The sequence below is a fragment of the Hakea prostrata genome, chromosome 7 (genome assembly GCF_041222555.1).
Source record: "Hakea prostrata isolate BN-2017 chromosome 7, UWA_Hpros_2, whole genome shotgun sequence".
Taxonomy (NCBI): domain Eukaryota; kingdom Viridiplantae; phylum Streptophyta; class Magnoliopsida; order Proteales; family Proteaceae; genus Hakea; species Hakea prostrata.
Genome location: NC_142606.1, coordinates 59,151,706 through 59,174,757, shown reverse-complemented (window position 1 = coordinate 59,174,757; position 23,052 = coordinate 59,151,706). Strand labels below are relative to the sequence as shown.

General features: G+C 37.1%; 1 pseudogene; it reads left to right on the top strand.

Moving 5' to 3' along the window:
* Nucleotides 1-6,366: 6,366 nt before the first annotated feature.
* LOC149011508 (UPF0481 protein At3g47200-like) lies at nucleotides 6,367-22,660 on the top strand (annotated as a pseudogene).
* The last annotated feature ends 392 nt before the right edge of the window (nucleotides 22,661-23,052 follow it).

Sequence of the window (23,052 nt, the reverse complement as noted above, 5' to 3'; positions counted from 1 at the left end):
TACCACCCTTACCTCATGGTGCCTCATTACCACCCTTACCTCATGGGTCCCACACACAAACAAAACAATTAAATAAAAGAAATGCAAAAACTAATTTTGAAACTTAATATATAGATAATATAGATTTTAATAAAAAACCTAACAATCCCCCACAAGTTTCAAAATTGCAAAAAAGGACTCGTGTTGTGACTTTATTAGACACTAAAGGACACATCGTTGTAGGTGTCTTTCGGACTTGAACCTACACTAGGTCTAATGAGTCGCGCTACAAAGTACGGGTAGAGTCAGACTCCTTGAACCTTTCCTCATTAGTGTAGCTGACCGCCCCATCATCCATGTCCTAAAGGTCGACTTTTGGAGCTACCTTTTACACTACACATTGGACTTTTGAACCGGCCATGTCCCTTATCTTGGATTCATGAATGTTTAGAGCACTCGCCTATAAGTTCTCATTAGTGGCGGCCAAACCACCTACATCCACTTAGGTTAGTCTCTGATGTGCACCACAACTAACACACCCCCACATTCCTTGGGATTAGACTAATTAAGAGCTTCGCTCAACCTTACCCTTGTGGTAGTACTATTACCTTCATCTACACCCTAGAATGGAATAATTATAAATGGTAGTATTGAACCGGTCTTCCCATGACTTCGTTTGTACCCCTTGAACCTAATTCAGGTATTTAGCCTCTTCACATAGGTAGGGTATCCATCATGTGACCCGAGGATAAGGCATTAACCCCATTCCTGTAGATGCAATACACAAGTTTTTGACGAGACATAGCCTTTGTGAACATGTCAGCTTGATTCCTTTACGACTTCACATAATCGATAGCTATCATTCCTTCATCTATGTCTTTATCGCACAAGATTGTGTCTAAGGCGTATATGCCTCCTTTTACCATTGTACACCTTATTCTTGGCTAAGTGAATAGCCGCTTGGTTATCACAATGTAGTGATACCGATGGCGTCGGTTTTTCCCACAATGGTATATCCGCCATTAAACTTCTAAGCCATTCGAAACTTCATTCTGCCTTCTCTAAAGCTATGAACTCAGCTTCCATGGTAGAACCTGTTCCACATGATTGCTTTGTGGACTTCCAAGAGATTGCACCACCGGCTAGTGTAAACACATACCCACTAGTGGCTAAGGATTCGTTTGTATCCGAAATCCAATTAGCATCGCAATACCCTTCTAAAGCTGTTGGTTTACCACTATAGTGTAAACTATAGTCTATAGTACCTTTTAGGTACCTTAGTAATCTATCAATTGCACTCCAATGCTCTTTACTTGGATTTTGAGTATGTTGACTCAACTTTCCTACCGCAAGAGCAATATCCGGACGTGTACAATTCATAAGATATGAAACTGAACCAATGATTTGTGCATACCTTTTCCGGTTCACTTTGGTTCACCCAAGTTCCTTTTCAAATGACATCCCACCTCAAAAGGTGTTTTGACTGCTGAAAGTTCATGGTAGCCATACTTTGTAAGTATGTTTTCCACATAACGAGCTTGAGATAGTGAAATACAATTCCCTTGCTTGATGATCTTGATCCCAAGAATCATATCAGCTTCCCCTAAGTCTTTTGTGTCAAAATTAGACATCAAAATATGCTTAGTTTGATTCACTATTGCCAAGCTCGTCCCCATTATCAACATATCATCTACGTATAGTAGAATAAATACGCCTTTACCACCGTGAAACTTGCTATATAAGCACCTTTCGGCATTGTTGATGATAAAACCATTTGAAATTAGAGCCTTGTCTAATTTTTCATGCCATTGCTTAGGCGCTTGCTTCAATCCATATAAGGATTTTCTAAGCTTGCAAACTTTTTGCTCTTGTCCTTTTACAATACAACCTTCTGGTTGTTTTATGTAAATTTCCTCTTCTAAATCACCATTTAGAAAAGCAGTTTTTACATCCATTTGATGGATGACCAAGTTATGTATTGACGCAATTGCCAACATAACTCTTATTGAGGCAATTCTTGACACGGGGGCAAATGTGTCAAAATAATCGATGTTTGGTTTTTGCCTAAATCCCTTGACAACAAGTCTAGCCTTGAAGCGATCAAGGGACCCATCACTTTTTAACTTCTTTCGAAATATCCACTTGGTCTCCAAAGTTTTAGAGCCAATTGGTAAATCTACCAATTCCCAAGTATTATTCGCCAAGATTGAATCAAGTTCACTCTTGATTGCCTCCTTCAAAAGATGGCATCTAGTGATGTGATAGCCTCTTTATAATTAAGAGGATCCTTATCTACCAAGTAAACAAGCCACTCATCATCCTTATATTTGGGTCTTTTGAGTCGTTTGCTTGTTCTTGATTGATTTCCATCACTAATACCCAATTGATTGATATTCTCTTCAATTGGATCCAACTCCCCATTGATCAATTGGCTCTCCTTACTTATAGGTAAGGCGGAGTTAAAGGGGAAAATTCTTTCAAAGAACTCAACGTCCCTTGATTCTATGATGCTATTTGGTTCAATAACATCATCCATGGATTTAATTACCATGAATCGGTATGCCGTGCTATTTATCGCATACCCCAAGAACACACAATCACATGTTTTGGGACCTAGTTTCCTTTTCTTGGAATCCGGTAATAACACCTTGGCCAAACAGCCCCAAACACGTAAATGTTTTATACTTGGTTTTCTACCAAACCATTTTTCAAATGGAACCATACCGGTCTTGTTATGTGGGATTCTATTTAATAGATAACATGAAGTCAACATGGCTTCCCCCACATATCAAGTGGTACATTAGAACTCAACAACATGGAGTTCATCATCTCTTTAAGAGATCTATTTTTCCTTTCCGCTACCCCATTTGATTCCGGTTGGTAAGGAGCGGTCGTTTCATGGATAATTCCATTTTCCTCACAAAACTTATCAAGATTAAAATACTCGGTCCCTCTATCGGTTCTAAGTCTTTTAATCTTCTTGCCAAGTTGATTTTCAACTTCCATTTTGTAAGATATAAATGCCTTTCCGGCCTCATCCTTTGATTTGAGCAAATAAATCATGGTATATCTAGAATAATCATCTATGAAGGTGATAACATAATTGTTTCCTCCCCTTGACTCATATGACTTATAGTCACATAAGTCACTATGGATCAATTCCAAAGATCACTCTTTCTATCCATAGTCTTGTGAGGCATTTTGGTTAACTTAGCCTCCACACAAGTTTTACACTTGTCCTTGGGAGATTCCACCTTTTCGGTGATCATCCCTAACTTGCATAGTTTGGTGATATATTTTACACTACTATGACCTAACCTACCATGCCACAAATCAAAAGAATTAGACGAAACAACAAAGTAAGCAGAAGAGGTACTAGCCTTTTCAATTACAACATTGGAAATACTAAGTACAAACAATCCCTCACTAAGATATCCCTTTCCCACAAATACATTGTTTTTAGTGATAATTGCCTTATCACTTTCAAAAGCCAACTTCATTCCTACTTTATTAAGCAAAGGAATTGAAATTAAATTTCGCCTAATATCCGGCACATGGAGAACATTGGTGAGAACAATAGTTTTTCCCGAAGTAAGTTTCAAAGTCACCTTACCTTTTCCCATAACAGGGGCACTTTGGGAGTTTCCCATAAATACCTTTTCATCATTTGAGCCCATGGAATAGGAGGAAAACATCTTGAGATCACCACAGATATGTCTTGTAGCACCGCTATCCAACACCCAATCCTTTGGTTTTTCAACCAAATTGGCTTCTGTGATCATAGCTACAAACACATCATCTTCAACTAGGTTCACCTTTTCAACTTTTTTCTTCTTGAACCTACAATCTTTCTTAAAATGGCCAACCTTTCCACAAACAAAACAAGTCAGTTTCTTCTTCTTAGAAGACTCATCATATTCTTGATGACTTTTCCTCTTCTTGTTTTGCTTGTTGGTTTCCACCAAGTTCGCTTTTAGGCGACTTTCTCCAAGGTCTTTTTCACCTTTGTCTTTGAACCGGTTCCTTTCTTCAATCTTGATCCTTACAACCAACTGGTCTAAGGTCAATCCTGTCTTCTTATGTTTCATAGACATCTTGAAAGCATTCCATGAAGGTGGAAGTTTCTCAATCAAGGCACCGGTTACAAATTCTTTAGGTAAGACCATTTTCTCTTTTGCTAGCTTCCCAACCACAATTTGAAATAAATCAATTTGGGTTGATATTGTGTCACTATCTTTCATAGTAAAATTTAGAAAGCTAGCCACCAAGTATTTCTTTGAACCAGCATCTTCAAGAGAATACTTTTTAACCAAAGCATCCCAAATCGAATAAGCATATTCTAATGAACTATACACATGGTATAAGTCATTAGATAATGCATTCAGAATTCGATTCTTGCATTGGTAGTCCGCTTGAATCCAAGCCACCCTTTTGCCCTCCTTAACAGGATCAATACTTTTTTCTGGCATGGGTTCAGTCAAGGCAAATGCCACCCCAATTTGGGCTAAGGCAAATAGCAACATTTGCCTCCACCTTTTGAAGTTTTGACCTCCAAACTGTTCGATTTTGTCGAACTCAGTGACAATCCTCATCTTACCCAAATCCGGGATAAGATCTGATCACTGTTGGAATTACATTAGTGGGGATTGAATCATGAGTAGCAAGGAATGGATATCTCATACCATCTATGGCAACGAAAGTGTCGTCACCTTGTTTGTTGACATTACCTTCAACGGTATTGTTTGAAGGATCTCCTCCGGTGTTAATTCCATCAACAACCTCAATGTTGTTGTCTCCGTCTTTGTTGAAGTCGCCATCTCCAAGACTTGCCATTGGATCTTCCAAATCAATTACCTTAAACTTGTTGGGGTAATTGTATTACAAATTCTTCAAACATACAAAGATGAAATCGCAATACAATTGAGAGATGAAGATCGTCTTTAGCAAATTTGAAGAGCTTGAAGTAGCAACCGAACGAACCACTGATTGATGAGGTTGAGTCACACCTTGATGCTGTCTTTAAGGTAATTGATGCACCCTACTACCAAGGGTTCTTCGCACCACCACCTCCAAGATAAAGCAACCTCCAACTAGAAGATGAGGTAGTTCTTCTAGTCCCTTAAAGGAGCCAAAAGCTAGAGCACAACACTTAGACAACTCAAGAAAGAAATGAACTTTGTAAAACAAATAATGTGAGTGAGGAGAGTCACAATAGCACACAATATGCAAGGAAGGGTTGGGTTTATATAGGCCCAAACCACACCTCCCCACAAGGGGAGAATCAATTCTCCACTAATGGAGAATCAATGGTTTGTCCCTCCTCCACTAATGTGAATAAACCCCCTTGACCTAACCTCCCCACTACTTGGGGAAGTTACTCTCATATTCACTTCTTTGGAATGAATAGGCTTTAACCCATTCAAAGACCTTAACCCCCACTCATGGTAATGGCCATGAATGGTCATGAAGTTGAAATGAGAAATAAAGGTCAAGAGTTAGAATTTGAGTAATTCCACCATTTAAGTTAGCCCACCTCATCACCATGATCAAGACCTTTAAGACCCATGACCAATGTCATGAAGAGCCTCATAACCAAAGCCATGAAGGGCCTCCTTTAACCAAGGTCATGAAGGGCCTCCTTAACTCATGGTGCCTCATTACCACCCTTACCTCATGGGTCCCACACACAAACAAAACAATTAAATAAAAGAAATGCAAAAACTAATTTTGAAACTTAATATATAGATAATATAGATTTTAATAAAAAAAAAAAAAAAAAATAATTTATATTTTTTTTTTTTTTTTTTTATAATTATTTTTTTTTTTTATTTTTAAAATTTTTTATTTTTTAATATTTATATTTATTTATTTTTTTTTTTTTTTTTTAATTTATTTTTTTTATTATTTTTTTTTTTTTTTTTTTCCTTAATTTTTTAAAAAAAAAAAAAAAAAATAAAAATATATAAACACATGAAATACATGTGAAATATGAAACTCATCAAAAACTTATCTCACATGGTTGATTCTTTCAAATGCATCACATGCATTCATGGATGAGCCAGTTTGAGCAATAGAATTGTCATTTTTTTCCGGTGAAATCAAGATTGTACTCGACTTCATGGATGAAATCATGATACTGATGGAATCCAATGAGGAAACCTAGGAGAGGGCAACCATGAAATCAAGATGCTAGGTAATTCCATGGAGGAAAAATCATAAGAAGTAAGTCTCACTCTTGCTCGGAAATTCTCAGCCATATGGGAGGCTTGGATGGTGAGCAAAAACAATTGATCAAGAAGTTGGTCAACTTTCGCGTGAAAGAAGGTAAAAGAACGAGAGTTTGAGTAACAACCTTATAGGGGGTAGGGCGACGAAAAGGCTACTTCAATGACCGAAAGAGCCAGAAAACTCGAGCCCTCTCCTGAAATCAAGATACTGGGTAATTCCATGGAGGAAAAATCAGAAGCGTTAAGTTCACTCCACTCACTTCATAGCCAATATTGCTAGTTCCTAATTTTGTTGTGTTTACTTGTAACAGACAAACCATGGAGTCAACAAACTGGCCAAGATCATGGAGGAAGAACTGAAAAGACTAATTACTTGAAATCACATTTCGATATATATAGGGTTCCTAGATTGCTTCTAAAACCAAATCCAGAAGCCTACACACCTCAACAAGTCTCAATTGGCCCTTTGCATCACAAGGATGAACACTTGCAAACCATGGAGACCTATAAGTTGTGCTTTTTAAATCGCTTTCTGAATCTATCCATTTGGAATACATTAGATGTTTTCGTCAAAGCTATGTGTGATTTGGAACACAGAACTCGCAAATGTTCTTCAGAAACCATGGGTTTCGAAAAAGATGACTTTGGGAAGATGATGGTCATGGATGGTTGCTTTATACTTGAATTTCTCCTCGAGATCATTACATTTGGAAAGCAAGATCACTTTGTATCAAATGTTTCATGGAGGGGAAAGATCATGAATTATCTGATTAAGCTTGAAAATCAGCTTCAATTCTTTGTTCTTGAGCATTTGTACAACTTAATCTTTAAGCCACCGCCGTCCTACGCCTTCGGTCATGTTGTCTATATGAGGCTCTTGATAAATTTTGCAGATGGGCTCCATGGCCCTTCTCCAGAATGCTTGCCAATGCCAGAAGGTGGAGCAAAGCATTTTTTTTTTCGATAATAAAACAACGGAGTCAAGTACTCAAAGAGAAACTATAAGGAAGAAGCATCACAATCCGCCTGAAGGATCTCCTCCAACCAGTGGGGAACATCTTGAATGAACATCCAAGAGCACTCCAAATCGAGTGGAAACTTAGACATCCAATCAGCAGCCTTATTAGCAACACGTCCAACATACACGCATCGCGTACTCACCATCTCATGCAGCAAAGCATTTTCTTCATCTTTTACATTGTGCCCTAACCCCTTCATCTCCAATGGAGAGAAGCAGATGTGATGAAAATATTCTTCCACTAAAGTATTGTGCTTCAGAACTTCAAAGTGCTGGTGTCAAATTTCAGAACAAGGAGGCTTCTAACTCTCCAAAGACATCTTTGTTTGACATATCCTTCGACACTGATAAAGGAATTCTGATACCAACTATCAATATGGACGACAGTACAGAACTCATCCTTAGAAATCTCATCTCCTTCAAGCAAGGTCATGACTGTGTTAAGTATTTTATAGCTTATACATACTTCATGAATAGCCTCATTGACAATTAAAGTGATGTCGAGCTAAACAAAATGTTAGTGTAAATTAAAGAAACAAACATAGCTGTAATGGATCAAACATTCAACACACAAGTCACAATAGACACACAAGAATTTTTAACGTGGAAAAACCCGCAAGGGAAAAACCACGGGACCAGTTATCGGAGTCCACCCAAAACTTCCACTATCATGAAATGATAATAACAATGGGTACAAAATCAATATCCCATCTCTAGATAACATTAGAGGAACTCAAAATCACAAGCATACATCATCAAATAAATGGAAATTAGATAAAATGGAGAAAAGTCACCAGGGAGGCTTCCTGACTATGGTAGAATGATATTTTGACCGTTGGATGTGAAGAGCTAGGTGCCACGACCATTCCCTTCAAATCTCACTTCATTCCGGCAACGTATCATCGTCGGATTCGCCGAAGAAACCAGAAATCCCTTCTTCCTTTTCTTCTCCCACTCCGGCTCTCTCTCCTCTATTTCACGACTTTTTTTCTCTCTCTTGTTTTTTCCCTTTTTTTTTCTGTTATCTTTCTTATGCGGCAACCATATATATAGGAGAGTGAGGCGGCAATAGGATCTTTTGGATGAACCCCAGGTTCATTATCCAGAATCTGAATCCCTGGAGTGACAAGATCACTGTCTTGTATCTCAAAGAATTTCGATAATTCTTTGTTAACTCTTGAAAGAGATGGAAAATCACTTTTCAAGAATGTTGCATCTCTTGATCAAGTTCTGTTCTCTTATCATTCTCATCTAGTCCAATGAAGACATGGCCCATCGAGAGTTTAGAATATTTTACAAAGATACACTTTCTTCCTCTGGGTCCAAGCTTCCTGTATTGGTGAGATGTAGAGTGAACATATGCTGTACATCCCCATGCGTGCATGAAACTCAATTCTGGCTTCCTTTCGGTCCACAACTTAGATGGTGTGGAAGAAACCGATTTGGTTGGAACCCTATTGAGGATATAGGCCTCAATCAGCAAAGCATCTTCCCAATAAGAGATGGGTAGATTTGACTGTGTCATCACGGATCTCACCATGTCTAGCAAGGTTCTATTCCTCCTCTCAGCAACCCCATTTTGCTGTGGAGTCCTAGGAATAATAAGTTGCCTATATATTCCCTTTTCATCACACAACCCTTTGAACATATCAGAGAGATACTCTCTACCTCTATCCGTTTAAGAGTTTTAATCCTTTTATCTAACTGATTCTCAACTAAGCTCATGAGCTTCTTAAAACATTCTAGAGCTTCTGACTTATGAGATAGTAGATAAATATGACCACATCGTGTATAGTCATCTATGAATGTGATGAAATAAGCCTGTCCTTTTCTAGTATGCACATTCATGGGTCCACACACATCTGAATAAATAAGTTCTAGAGGAAGAGAGGCTCTCAAAGCCTTTTTAAATGATTTTCTAGTTGCTTTTCCTGCTAGACATGACTCACAGGTTGGCAAATCAGATAGTGAACCTTGGCCCAAGAGACCTTCTCTTGCCAACTTGTTCATCCTATATAAGCCAATATGTTCTAGTCTAGCATGCCACATATTATAATCAATACACAATATTTTGGCAAACAAAAGCATTACCAGAATTAGATAAATAATCAATTGTATCCAATACAATAAAATCATTTTGAAGATAACCATAACCATAAACTGTATCACCTAGATACAAAACAAAAGAATTGTTCTCAAATACAACTCTAAAACCATGTCTCATAAGAAAAATAACAGAAACAAGATTCCGCCGAATGTCTAGAGCATGCAGCACATCATAGAGTAACAACGTCCGACCACCTCGCAATACTAATTTGCACATGCCAACGCTATGAACCTCCACACTTGATTTGTTCCCCATCATTATTCTTCTGCTTCCTCTTGGAACACAACGGTATTCCACGAAGCTCCAGCGTTCCCTTGTTATGTGTTCTGTCGCACCTAAATCAACAATCCACAAAGGATTTAGTTCAGCAAGCACAGTAGAACTTGCTATATAACAAGATGAGGTATAACACATAGTACATATCTCCTGCTTAGTGCAATCACGAGTAAAATGACCAGGCTTTCGGCAGTTGAAGCAAATCAAAGGTGATTTCTTCTTGCTAGTACTAGTCCCTCTTGAACGCTTGGGGCCACTCTTGTTTCTGTTCCCACCTCTATTACTTTGCATGGACCGCTGAGGTTGAGCTTTCTCCCTCTTGCGCTTAGAGCTGCACCCTTACTAATGCTAGCTTCAGCGACAAGTACTTCAGTGGGAGGGGCATCATCCAACATCCAATCTTCCTCCAACTCAAGGTGCTTGGCAGCTTGATCAAAAGTCTTAACATCATCAGCATGAGTCAAGAAGATCTTCATATGCTCCTAAGTCTTAGGCAATGTCCTGATTAATGTAGAGACTTGCTCCTCATCAGTCTTTTGGCGCCCACATGCGCTCAACTCACTAATCATGTTGGACCTAATGGTTATATGCTGCCTCATGGTGTGACCTTGGCGCATCTTGTAACCATCAAAAGTGAGTCCGAGCTGGCGGCCTCTTTTGGTGGAAGTCCCTCCATATTGGAACTTCACTGCCTCCCACCAAGACTTTGCAATCTTATGCTTCTCAAACCGAAGCATCAGGTCTTTCCTCTTCTAGGCTGTGTAAAGCTTAAGATCCCTGCGATGCTGTGTAGAGGTACATTCCTCAGGTGGGGACATGGTTTGGTTTATGGTTTCCAGCATGTCCTGCTCTTCCAGGAGATACTGCACCTTTCGGTGCTAGAGGTCATAATTCCTCTCATTTAGTTTATCTCCTTTCGTGGGGTCAGCAACTATGCTCTTGGTAGCAGCAATTAAACTAGAGACAATATATGCAAGGATGAGTTCCACTATTTTAGCATAAAACACAACACAAGCAACAACAATTCATACTAGCATAGTCAACCTATGGATAATCATTTAAACCAAAAGAAATGCTAATAAGCATTCAATCAAATTCTTATGCAAACACACATAGACTTATATATTAGTTTCATTCTGTGCTAAAACAATGATTAAAAAACCCACAATCAATATAGCTTTATTAAAATAAAACACCCAATTGTGTTTATGCTTTGAGGTGGTTCACACAGAACGCTTCTACCTCACTAGCTTCCACTAGGACCCATTAGGCCCTCAATGCCCAATCATCATTCAGAGTGTCGGGCTTCTAGTGTCCAGTAAGTTAGAAACACATTCTAAACTGGACAGACTCTAAGATGGCTTGCTGTCTGGGAGTCCGTCTTCCCAGACGGACGTCCTTTCCCTTTGAATGAATTTCAGTTCCACAGAACAGAACCCCCCCCCAAAAAAAAAAAAAAAAAAAAAAAAAAAAAAAAGTAGATTTTTCTCCAAAAAAATCATACAAAAATATGCATGGAAAAAGTCCAATAAACATTGAACAAAAACATTCATCATGGATCATCAACTCATGCAATTTTTATATAAAGGAAAAAACAAGGATCCTCTCACTTGGATCCGAACAAAAAATTAGGGTTTTTTAAAACCCTCTCAATTCTCTCACAAGTTTTCATTAAACCTTGGATTCTCCGCGATTTTCCATAAACCCTTGATCCTCCCATTGGATCCATTCAAGAAAACACAAACAATTGGGAGGAACAAAGAACGTGGGAACCCGGGGCTCTGATGCCAATATTGGTAAAACTCCATATATCTCTATTCGATAATAGAAGGGGGAAAATCCTTACCTGGATCTGCTTTCCCAAAATAGAATTACCGCAATCGAAGTTAATTTGGATTCCACTTCCTCGTTCCTCCATGAACTAGTCATCGGTTTGATTCCACAATCACGAGGAAATGAAATGTATTCCACAACCCAAATGCTTTGTGGATGGATGATATAAGATTGAGATCCAAAGCAAGGAGAAGAAGATCCTCGAACAATTTCTCCTTCCTGCGTTTCTTGGAGAGAGGGAGAGAGAGAGAGAGAGAAGGAGCTGCCTTTTAGGAAATCTCACATACAAATAATGTGATCTCTTACTCAAGTTATGCGGTAGTTACCAAAATATATAATCCTATATTTTGCAACCGCCCGGAAGTGAGTTTCTAATTTTTCCTTTGGGCACATAATTATTTTAATAATTAATAAATCCCAACAAATGTGTTTATGTGTTGCAAACTATCACAATAAAGCTATCATCTGATGATTTTAATATGTTCTACAAAAATTTTAATTTCTACGTTGGGTTGTGAATTTATAATGGGGTAAAAACATCTGGTGGGAAAACTCCATTAGAATTGCTACGAGAAACCGTCTCCCTTAGGTTAAAATTGACTTTATTTTCTTTTTTTCTTTTTTCCTGAGTAATTGATATATAGTTTTATACTAAGGGTTGGGATTATTATATATACTATATGGAGCACTGAACTTGTGACCTGTTCACTGAGAGATGCACGTCATTACTGAGTGACAAATACTTCGACGGTAAAACTTATTTGATGTTTTGAAGATACGAAATAATTGTCAAGGTTCACTCGTTAATGGGTTTACTTTCACCCTAAAAGAACATTGATCACCATTAGTTTCTCGTGAAATACTAGTCAGTCCCCTAAAATATAAAATCACATAAAATTTAGCAGAATCAATTGATTTAACTTGGAATTTTATACTTCAGTCTAAAATATATGGAAGCAGGTGATTTCACGGTTTTGAAGATCAATTGAATCCAATGCATTCCTTATGATTAGCTTGTTGAGTCCAACATCGTCAAAGCTAATTATTTTCTCAACAATTTCCATGTTTATTTCTTACATATCCTTTTTGAACAATGGGCAAAATGGTTTTAAAATGATGATGTCCGTATTGAATCCCTTTCCTATTTTCCCATCCTTTGCCCCTATATTCATTATCAAAGCAAAACATTTCAGTCCAAAATCTCGCTTGATCGTCATGCGCATGACTGAAGCAAAATCGGATAAAGAGTATATACTAGTTAACTAGTAATATTATAATAATCACGCAATTTATGTTCTCACTTTTGTAGTCATCTTTTGCATAATGAGTCGTATTGTAAGTCATGCGAATTTATGAAAAGAAAAATGATCTATAGTATGAAAATATTTTTCAGATTATAAAAAACTAGAGCAGCAGAGTATGTAGAAAAAGAAATGAAAATTAATGCCAAAGTTTGCTTTGAAGACTTATTATTAAATAAGATGTTGGAGGAAATAGAATGGGTAAGTAAGTCTTTACATGTCTACTATTCCTAATAAAATATACTATTGATTACATGCTTTACTTTATATTTGATAAGTTTATCACATATCGGATCATCATTATATATAATTGAATTAATTATTTTGAAGTGAAAATCAATTTAGATTTCATTTCCAACATAATAATTATTATAATTCAAAGTGATTTTATTTTAATTCGCAGTTAATTTTATTTGTAGCCCATATAGTTCAGTGGTAGAGTGTCAATCTGGTTGAATTAGTCCTGAACCCCTTGAGATTGGCAGTATCATTGATGACTCAAGCTTTCACCTATCTAGTCCAAACTATGTGAATATTAGGCTTATTTCTGAGTAATTAACTATATTGCAGATGCTCTAGTAAGGCGGGCTTTATCTGTGGCAACAAGAGTAGTTGGACTTAATACTACTCAATGTCTTCTTGGGTTGGGTAATCTTGGAGGTTTTTTATCAATAAATTTGATGACGAAAAAGAACGATTCCTAATAAAAACGATTAATTAATTTGTTTGAAATTACATGTACTATGTGTTCATATAGATTTACCATTACACCCCTCAAGTTTATTTTATCACAAGCGTTCCCTATGCCTAACCGTTAGTGTTTTCAAATGTTTAGAGTTTGTGTTTTAGGGTTCAGGGTTTAGGGCTTAGGATTTAATATTTGGGTTTGGGTTCAGGGTACAAGGTTTAAGGGTTTGGGTTTGGTTTTAGGGTTGCTCGAAGTTGCTTGTAATTTCAAGATTTGGAAGATCAGATTTGGAAGATCCTTCTTTGCGTCAAAAACTCCATGCACAAGAGTAGATAGCAGATCCCAAATATAGAGATTATCAATTCAACAACCTCTACACACAAAGCAAAAGTACCACCTTCCACCATATTGATCTAATGCTTCAAAACCTGCATCCAATAAGAAAGATTTGAATCATTAGGGCAACACTCTAAGGTTAAAGAACAAGACGCCTGAAGACACTTAAAGTCTATAGGATAAGAACTTGGAGTAAGATCTTGATTAATTCAGCAAGTAAAATATGTTACATAATACAAATTTAGTAAATTTTCTTACAATTATTTTGGTTTATTCCTAGAGGCCAATAAGAGGTCTTGTCATTTTATGAAAAAACTATAATCAGGTTATGAAATTATATTCTATATTTTGCAATTGATATGAATGTGGAACTCTTGGTATCGAACTATGGAATTAAAAACTGGATCAAAAACATCAAAGAAAAATCCAGTTTAGACTTCATGACATTGGATTTTTTTGAAAATAGGATTTGATTTTTTTTAGGAAGTAACCAACTATCATATTTAATGTCTATGGTACAAAAGAAATATATACAACTCAAGAAGTTGAAGTGTGCGTTGATGAGATTTGGGGGCAACAGTAACCTACTTGGTGTACTTCATGAATACTGGAAACATCTGCATTTTAGAGCAATGAGTTGAAATATGGACAATATTAGATTGATGGCTGATGGATAATAGCTTCTTGGAATTCAAAATTGTGATCATAGAAAGTATGGAAGTTTTCTTTTATGTTACATAGTCTTTCATTTAGATTAAATTAGGGTTTTTATTTATTATGTGGTTATTAGCATCCTTCTCAAAAGTTGGGAGGTGTACGGTTCCTCACTATATTATTTACTATAAAAAGTTTAGAGTTAATATAAAAGACATCCTAAAAACTTTGCACTAAAGCACAAATGAATTAATACTACTTCTTGATACACAAGTAAAGCAATCAATTTCTACCCAATTTTAAATAGACAAAACAAGAGATCTTCATTTATGAGAAAAAATCTAAAGAGAAAAGAAAAAGTACTTTATTTTGCTGACAAAATAGAATTAAATTAAAACAAAACTTGTAGAAGAGGCACTTACCGTGTTTGTCAATTTCCTCCACCATCTCATTGGCAAAGTTGAATTTCCTCTCATTTATCATCAAGAATAAATAATAAATAAAAATAAATAAATCAGTAACACTTCTATCCATATATAAAAAATCTGCTTATAATACACAATATGCTACAACTACCATTCAAACTATTAGTTTATCAACACTTAAGAGTTTTTAGTTTAAATCCTTCAATCTACCACAAGTCATTTTAAAGTTACTTTCCTATCATAGTAACCACATTTACATGCACATGCCAAAAGGATGAGGTGAATTACAAAAATAAAAAAAATAGAAGCAAATTTAAATTATGTGATCCAATGCTATACTCCTCATATATAATTATTATTTTTTTAATAAGTATAATTCTGGTATTTGTATTATAGTGATTAGTGAAGTTACAAACCGATTTGAAAATTACTGTTGGCTAATTTTCATGGAGATTTGAAAGTTTGATCTAAATCATTCTTAGGATAAATGAAATGATATTTTACATTTGTCTTCCTTGTGTTTAAAAAAAAAAAATTAAAGATGGACCATCATTTTTATGACCAAAATACCCTCACATTGTTTCGATTTTTTCTTCAACTTACCCAGCTGCCAGTTGAAGAAAGGAAATTGAAAAATTATAAGGGAATTTTGGTAAAAAATAACAGCGTTTTTTTAAGATCAATAGGTGAGGCAAATGTTATTACCGGAAAAAGAAAACAAAAAAAAGAAAAAAAGAAGTGAGGCAAATACACAATATCATTTTTTTAAAACTAAAAATGACAGAGACCCAACCTTAGAAGTCCAAATGAAAATTGAAAATTACCTTACTTAACGAAGAGTAAAATGGACTTCCTGCATCAATAATCCATCAAGCAAAAGTTAAAGTTCTAGTAGTAACTTCAAAAAGGACTAGATATTGTACTTAACTATAATACAAGGAGACATCAATAATTATCCTTAAATATAGTACTATGATCTATTGTTATGTTATCTTCAAATTTTAATAAGAAATTTTTACACGTACATCATTTAAGTTGGGCCAAAACTCTTGTTGGCTCCCTTAGGCGGCCTGAATTATGTGTAACCCAATATAAAATTATGTTACCTCACAACTAACAATCCAATTGGTGCCCAATTAAGTCTCAAAATAAAATTACTAAAATACCCTTTTTATATTAATTTACTAAACTACCATTGTGTCTCATACTATATCCAATGATTAAGTGGGTGATGGGACTCATTTTCTTCATACACCTTATCAAAAACCCCCAGCATCTCTGAAAACCGCCACACCTCCTTCCGTGCTGGCTACTGCTGCTCCACCTTCATTTTAAAACCCTATCGGAGATTACTACTACAACCTAAATATTTTTAATATGAGGTTAATATTTAACATCCCCAACCTATTCCTTTTGACAACCCCTCCACCTCCGTCACTGGCAACCACCTGCTCGTGATCCCCAAAGCAGCCAAGACTATTTAATTGGAGACATCTATTGTAAAATGGGCATCGAGTGTAAATGAGAAGAAGCAAAACCTCATTGTTGAAGGCAGATAAGAAATTTGCAGAATCAAGGTTGTGCATGGCACATCTTGTAATGCTGGTTTCTACATCTATTGACTCGGAGTACTTTGATTTAATCAATCCAACCTCCATAAGCAATCAAAAAAGATTAGAAAAACAGAAAACGGAAAAGAAAAAAAAGACAACTTTTGGCTTCCGGAGCAAACAAAAATAAATAAAATATAGATTAATAAAGGGAAAGAAAGGGGAAAAGGGAAAGAAGAAAGCCTGAATTGAGGGGTAAAATAGTAATTTTAGTTACATATTAAATTAACAGTTTCATTAAGTTAGTAAAGGTTATGGTTTAATTAATAATTTTGTCTTCAGTTTTCCTTTCTCCGAAAAAAGAAAAAAAATAAGTGTTCATCCTTCTCAACTATTTTCTTTCTCCTAACCCCCCTCTAGCACACCATTTTTTTTGTAATTTGCCTGGAGAAACCCTACAGGCCGTGGTCTTTTTTTCATATGTGAAATGTTAAACAAAATTCCCCGCTTTACTGAATTTTTCCTAAAGAGATTCCTCATGCTCTCTTTCTATGGGATGGAGTTTCAGTGCTGCGCAATAATTGCGCAACATTGAGCTGCGTACGGCGATGATGGAATGGATGGTTGAAGATGAAATCTCAACCACCCAATTTACATTTTTTTTTATACTTTTTCAACCTTACTTATTTGTAACCCAAATAAAAAAAATGTAAAATGAGTGGTTGAGATTTTGATCTCGATCACTAGGGGAAATCGTGGCCATACGCAGCTCAGTGCTGTGCATTTAATGCGCAACACTGAAATTGAACCCCTTTCTATGTGTGAAATACTAGCAATTGACCCTCTTTTCATGTGGTTTCGTTATTTGCCTCCGTTTTACATCTTGGATCCGCCCTTGCCTATCCCCAGCTTATCTTTTTTGAGTCTTCTTTGATTAATGATTTATTTAGACATCAGCCTTGTGTTGTGTCAATATAGATTAGATTATGTTGGGCGATGTTATATATATTAGGATTGGAACATATTACATATACCACCAAGGAGGGTCAATCCTACCTCTTCACTAAGAGGCACTTATTATTAAGTTTTTTGCACCACTCATGATATCAAGAAATGTTGAACTCATGATGGCCAGCTAGTAATATTCTAATATTTACACAATTTATGTTTCCACTTTTGTAATCATCTTTTGCATGATAAGCCACATTGTAAGTTATGGAAAGAAAAATAATTTATAGTTCTCTTATAGTACATAAATATTTTTCAGATTGTAAAAAGTTAAAGCTGCAATAAAATGTAAAAAAAAAAAAATGAAAAAAAATCTAATGCAAAAATTTGCCTTCATGGCTTACTATTAAATGAGATGTTCAAGGAAATCGAATGTGTAAGCTTCATGTCCATTATTTCTAATACATATGATGATTACATGCTTTATATTTAATAAGTTCATCACATACCCGATCATCATTATATAGTTAGTTGATTCTGATGTTTTGAAATGGAAAAAAGAGGAAAAAAAAAAAAAAAAAATTTCAAAGTTACATGCACAATTCGTTTTGTGACTTTTGTCCAAAATTATTTTGATTTACATGTCTATTATTTTTAAAATAAAAGATTAATTACATTTTTTTTTGGGTAGAGATTGATTACATGTTCTATATTCAAGAAGTTTATCACATAGCCGACAATGATTACATAGCTGGTTGATTTTGATGTTTTGAAGTGAAAAGAACCCAAAAAAAAGGAGGGGGGGGGGGGAGAAATCAAAATTACAGAAGTGTTTTTTAAAAAATTTGAATATATTATGTGAAAAGAGGTGTGTAGACTTCATTTTCAACATGATAATGTTGTAGTCTCTAGACCTCAACCAAGGGGGAGTTGAGGTGATTAAAGAAGCGCTTTTGTTGGTAAAGGAGCTTGGTTGGTCGTTAGTAAGGGTTGAATCAAATTGTGAAGAAGTTATAAATTTGCTGAATTCCCAGGTGAACGTTAGTTGTAGACTCTGGACCTCAACCATTGTTGAGGATATTAAACACCTAAGAGAGGGTTCAAAGAGTATGTATTTGTTTTTATTTCTAGAGGTGTTAATGGGTTAGCCCGTTCCCTAGCCCCGAGGTCTCTCACTCTTTTAAGTAAAGTAGAGTGGCCTATATCCAATTCATGGGTTTAGGACGCTTGTGTGTCGTTCTCGTTTGTTTGAATAGTATTGCTTGATAAAAAAAAATGATAAATGTTGTAATTTAAAGGCATTCTTTTTTGCCATTGTAGTCATGGTGACTAGGGCCCACATGCCTAGGCAGAGGGGCAAGGGGAAGGGAAAAGTGTGGTAGAGACGAATGATAGAATCCATGACCTCCTTGGACTTTATGCCAAGGAGGGTGCTACCTATCGCGCTAGAAGCACATTCATAAATTATTATTATTATTATTGTTTTATGGTAACTTCATTTATAGTCCATATAGTTTAGTGGTAGACATCAGTTTACAGTCTTGTAAATTGTAAAGGTGTGGTGTGTGTTGGGTTTGGGTGTCTTGTATTTTGTGGGTCCATGTAATAATAGTTTTAGTTCTATTTGTAATTGAAATAGGGTTTGGGTCAATTACTAGTACTGGGTTAGAATTATAATTATATAGGGTTAGGGTTTTAGTTTCCCTATAAATAGTCTCTATGGGATAACCTAGAAAAGCAAGATAAACAAATAGTAATACTTTGTGGGTGTGAGAGTGGTGTGAGGTTTTCTGAAATAGTGAAACTTCTTTTTCTCTCTAGTGGACGTAGGCAGGGTTTTGCCGAACTATGTTAAATCCCTCTTGTGTATTTTGCTTGAAGTTCTTCTCTGTTCGTGGTTATGCATCCATTATCCCTAACACTTCTAGCAAAATGGGTGGCAACCTCTTTACAAATGCATAAAGTCCAAGGAGGTCTTGTGTTCGATCCTCCGCTCCTTCCACATCTCCCCCCTTGCCCCTCCCCTCCCCTCCCCCATTGGGCCTGTAGGCCCCAATCACTTTTTTTTGGCAGACAATGGCTCAAAAAAAGAAGAAGCAATAAATATCTTTGTCTGATCCCAGAAAGGGACAAATTGGAAAAGTACACTATATATCATCTAAAAATACATAACAATAAATTGTGTTTTTAAATACAAATGTATTTATTACTCTATTTTTAGTTCATTGGGGAATCACTTTCATTATTAATATGTTGGTCTTTGTATCTGTTGATATGGAATCCTGCTTGTCCTTCCTTGTCAAGTTCCTGCAAAACACGTGCTCAACCTTGGGGGGTCAAGGTACGTCTCTGACAAGCAAGTCAATACCAATGAGATATGATCATAACTACTCAATAGAGAATTCAAGTAATTGATCACACAGAATATGAATACCTACTTTGTTATGCCTGCTTGAGGTGTTTATATAGTTCTAGATATTAGGGTTAGACTCAGAATATAACTCTAAAAAGAGTTATATTAGGAAAGTAACTCTACAAAGAATTCTTTACCTTACTTATCCTTCTAGGTAGTTGACAGGTGATAGAAGTTTACCTAGATTGGGCTCCCTTAACATGATGGTCAGACTGACCACTATCACTATGGTCGAGACAATTGTATTGAACCCGCTGGTCAGACCAGTTAGAGAAGAATGACTATTTTAGACATTAACATAAGCCCCCCAGTCCATTGAAGTCTAGGACAGTGTGCTCGACCCAAGGGATTATCTTGTTCTCCACCTCGAAGTATTTGGTCGGTCCGTGCATGCCTCTTATCTCGAAAGATGTAACATTTTAATCATAAGTAGCCGTCGTTTATCAAAGCACGATTTCCAAAGTATGCGTAAGGTCTGCCACATGTCACATCCATCATGTCTCATTAATATCCACTTACGAATATGAAAGTTGATTCTTGATCGTCGTCCATTTGTTTCTTTGATAGTCATTGGATAGGCATTCGTATATGTTTTAATCTGAGCCGTTTGAGGATAACCTTGTTAGATCACTTAGATTGGAATCATTCCTTCTTCCTCTTCATTTCTTTTCATTTATGCTTCTCCATCTTTGCGATTTGTTGAATACGGAAGTTGCTGCTGCTCTTTTTCTTTGGAAGTTTCCTTCATACTTGCTTGTTGCTTTTGCTTCGCTGCTTGTGAAAACATAAATCAGTAAGCTTTCTGTTCTTTCCTTTCCTTCATAATAATGTATAGTGCAAATATTATGCAGTTTTTCCAAACATCACCTTATACACTTTTTTTTTTTTTTGTTGATGTTTTCCTTTTTGTTGCAACTTTCCTTTATCCTTTTAAAAAACCATGGTAGTAGTGAGGAAAGGCTCTACAGTCGTGAGACCTAGGAAAGATTTAGAAGAAGGGCCTTCTGTTTCCACATCTGTGGTTGATAAGAACCCCGAGCACCCCCGCACATCCCGGTCAAAGTTCTAGTGGTAGGTCTGACGAAACCCGGGAATCATTTTCTGGTCGTTAGCCTACTAGTAACAACGGTGAAGTAGATGTCGAGTCCCGACCTAGGGTAGTCGCTCAAAGTGCTCGGACACGTTTTAAGGCTGAGAGAAAAAGATGGAAAGATAATCTATCTTTAGAGGAATATACAATAGAGAAGAACAAAGATCTCACTCTTGACCATATAGATTACGATCCCTTTTCCACTGGTCCTGACTTCCTTCCTTCCTTGATGACTGAAGAGAGATTGGACTATCTCCGTCAGAAGTACGAGATACCATTGAATATATTCTCTGTGTCCCGACTTTAGATGAAAGGGCGAATTCTCCTCGGCCCAGAGAGTTTGCTCTTTATGAAGATGCTCTCAAGTGTGGCTTCCATCTTCCCGTCCACTCCCTCTTTAGAGAGATAATGAATCCCTTTAGAATGTGCTCAGGAATGTTTGTGCCAAATAGCTGGCGAAATGTCATATGTTTTTGGGGTTTCTGTCAGGGTAACAAAGTGAAGGTCTGACCCATCTCTTCCTTTGTTTCTTCACTTTTTCAGGATGAAGAAGCAAGAACAAGATGGATGATTTTATTTGTCTAAACAGACGTCTTCCCAATGTGGTTGGGAAGGAAACTTCGTTGGAACTAGTACCCTCTCGTCCAATACAAAAGGATGGCGACCCAAATATTTCTTTGTCTGGCCACCTACCAAACCTACTTTTCTCGTGTATTGGGTTAGTGGTCCAGCTCAAGGATCAAATGATTTCCTATTTTGGCTGAGGCCGAGGAGCGTGCCAAGGAGCAGATTCTTCGGCTTCCTTCCGAGGATAGGAACATGTTTGCCTCTCATGGCCACTGTCCGGAATACCCCAATGTGCTACGCCATTAGGGGTTTCCTTCCCATGAGTTATACTCCCTTGATTTGTAATTTGTGAACTTGATTTGTGAACATGTTACTTTGGTCGGGACTAACAATGTACATATTTTGATTTAGTGAAATTGAATCCTGAAGCTTGTGCCCGAGCAGCTGATGAGGAGGCTGAAGCCAGGGTACTGACCAAGCCAGATCGAGTTCATTCTGATAGAAGTAAGCCCATTCCGTCCCCCTCTACTTCGAAGATATCCAAAGGTGTTTCTGACTTGCCACCTTGGCTGCACAAGAAAAAGGCGTCCATGTCTTTTGTTGGCAGTTCGGGAGAGGAGGATGCTTTACCCTCCTCCCCTCCCCCTGAACCCTCATTTACCCCGATCACCACCTCCCCTGTTCTTCTTCCATCCTGGTTGCTTAATTCTTCCTCCGATGTTTTAAATAACTAGAAAGATGGGACTGTAGTAGCCAACGAGTGGTTGCCGGGAGTCGTACTTCTTGCCGACCTGAAATTTTTAACAGATATTGGCTCTTCCCGGACGCAAGATGTTATGACAAGGCAATTTTTTTTCTCCCAAATAACTTTCCTTGTTATTTTTTATTTAGTTTCTCCAAAATAACTTTTCTTTCGCCAGGTTGGTCTATGCTTTGACTCAAGCATGGGCAGGAAATTTGGTGGTTGCTCGGAGAGATTTGTCTGCCATCCTTATGCTTGAAGGGAAAGTTAAAGGTATGGTTGCCCAACTAGAGAGTTTGCTTGGGGAGAAAACTTCGATGCAGGAAGAGAAGGCAATCTTTGATGCTCGAGCCAAATTTGCCGAAGATCAAGCGTCCGCCTTCAGATCAGAAGTGGAAGAGCTTAAGAAAGCATTGGAACATAAGGATGAAGCTCTTGCATCTGTCAAGCAAGAGAAGATTGAAAAAGAACAGTTCATCAAGGATCTGATCGATCAACTTGCTTAGGCTTTGCCGACCACATTCAAAGATCTTTCCAATGACTTACGTTATGAAGTAATTCGGAGATTGGTCCGCATGAAGGGATGTCAACAATTCATGGCCAAGGTTGCCGGCCCCGGATTTAAGTTTGGTCAGCATAGTGCTTTTGCCAATATCATCAGGGAGTTCCAAGGACTTGATCTGCAGAAGTTAGAAAGATATATTGATCCAAGCATCTATGATGATTTGAAGGTTCCTAAGCCGGTTTGGGCGGTGGGTAAGAAGGCTTTTTCTTTTCCCAAGGAGGTGGACGTTCAGGATTTTCTGAACTCCGACTGGGAGCCGGCCCTTGAGGAGGAAGATCAAGCCAGTCCTTCAACGAACACTCCTGAAGCCGACCAGAAATCTTCAACAGATGT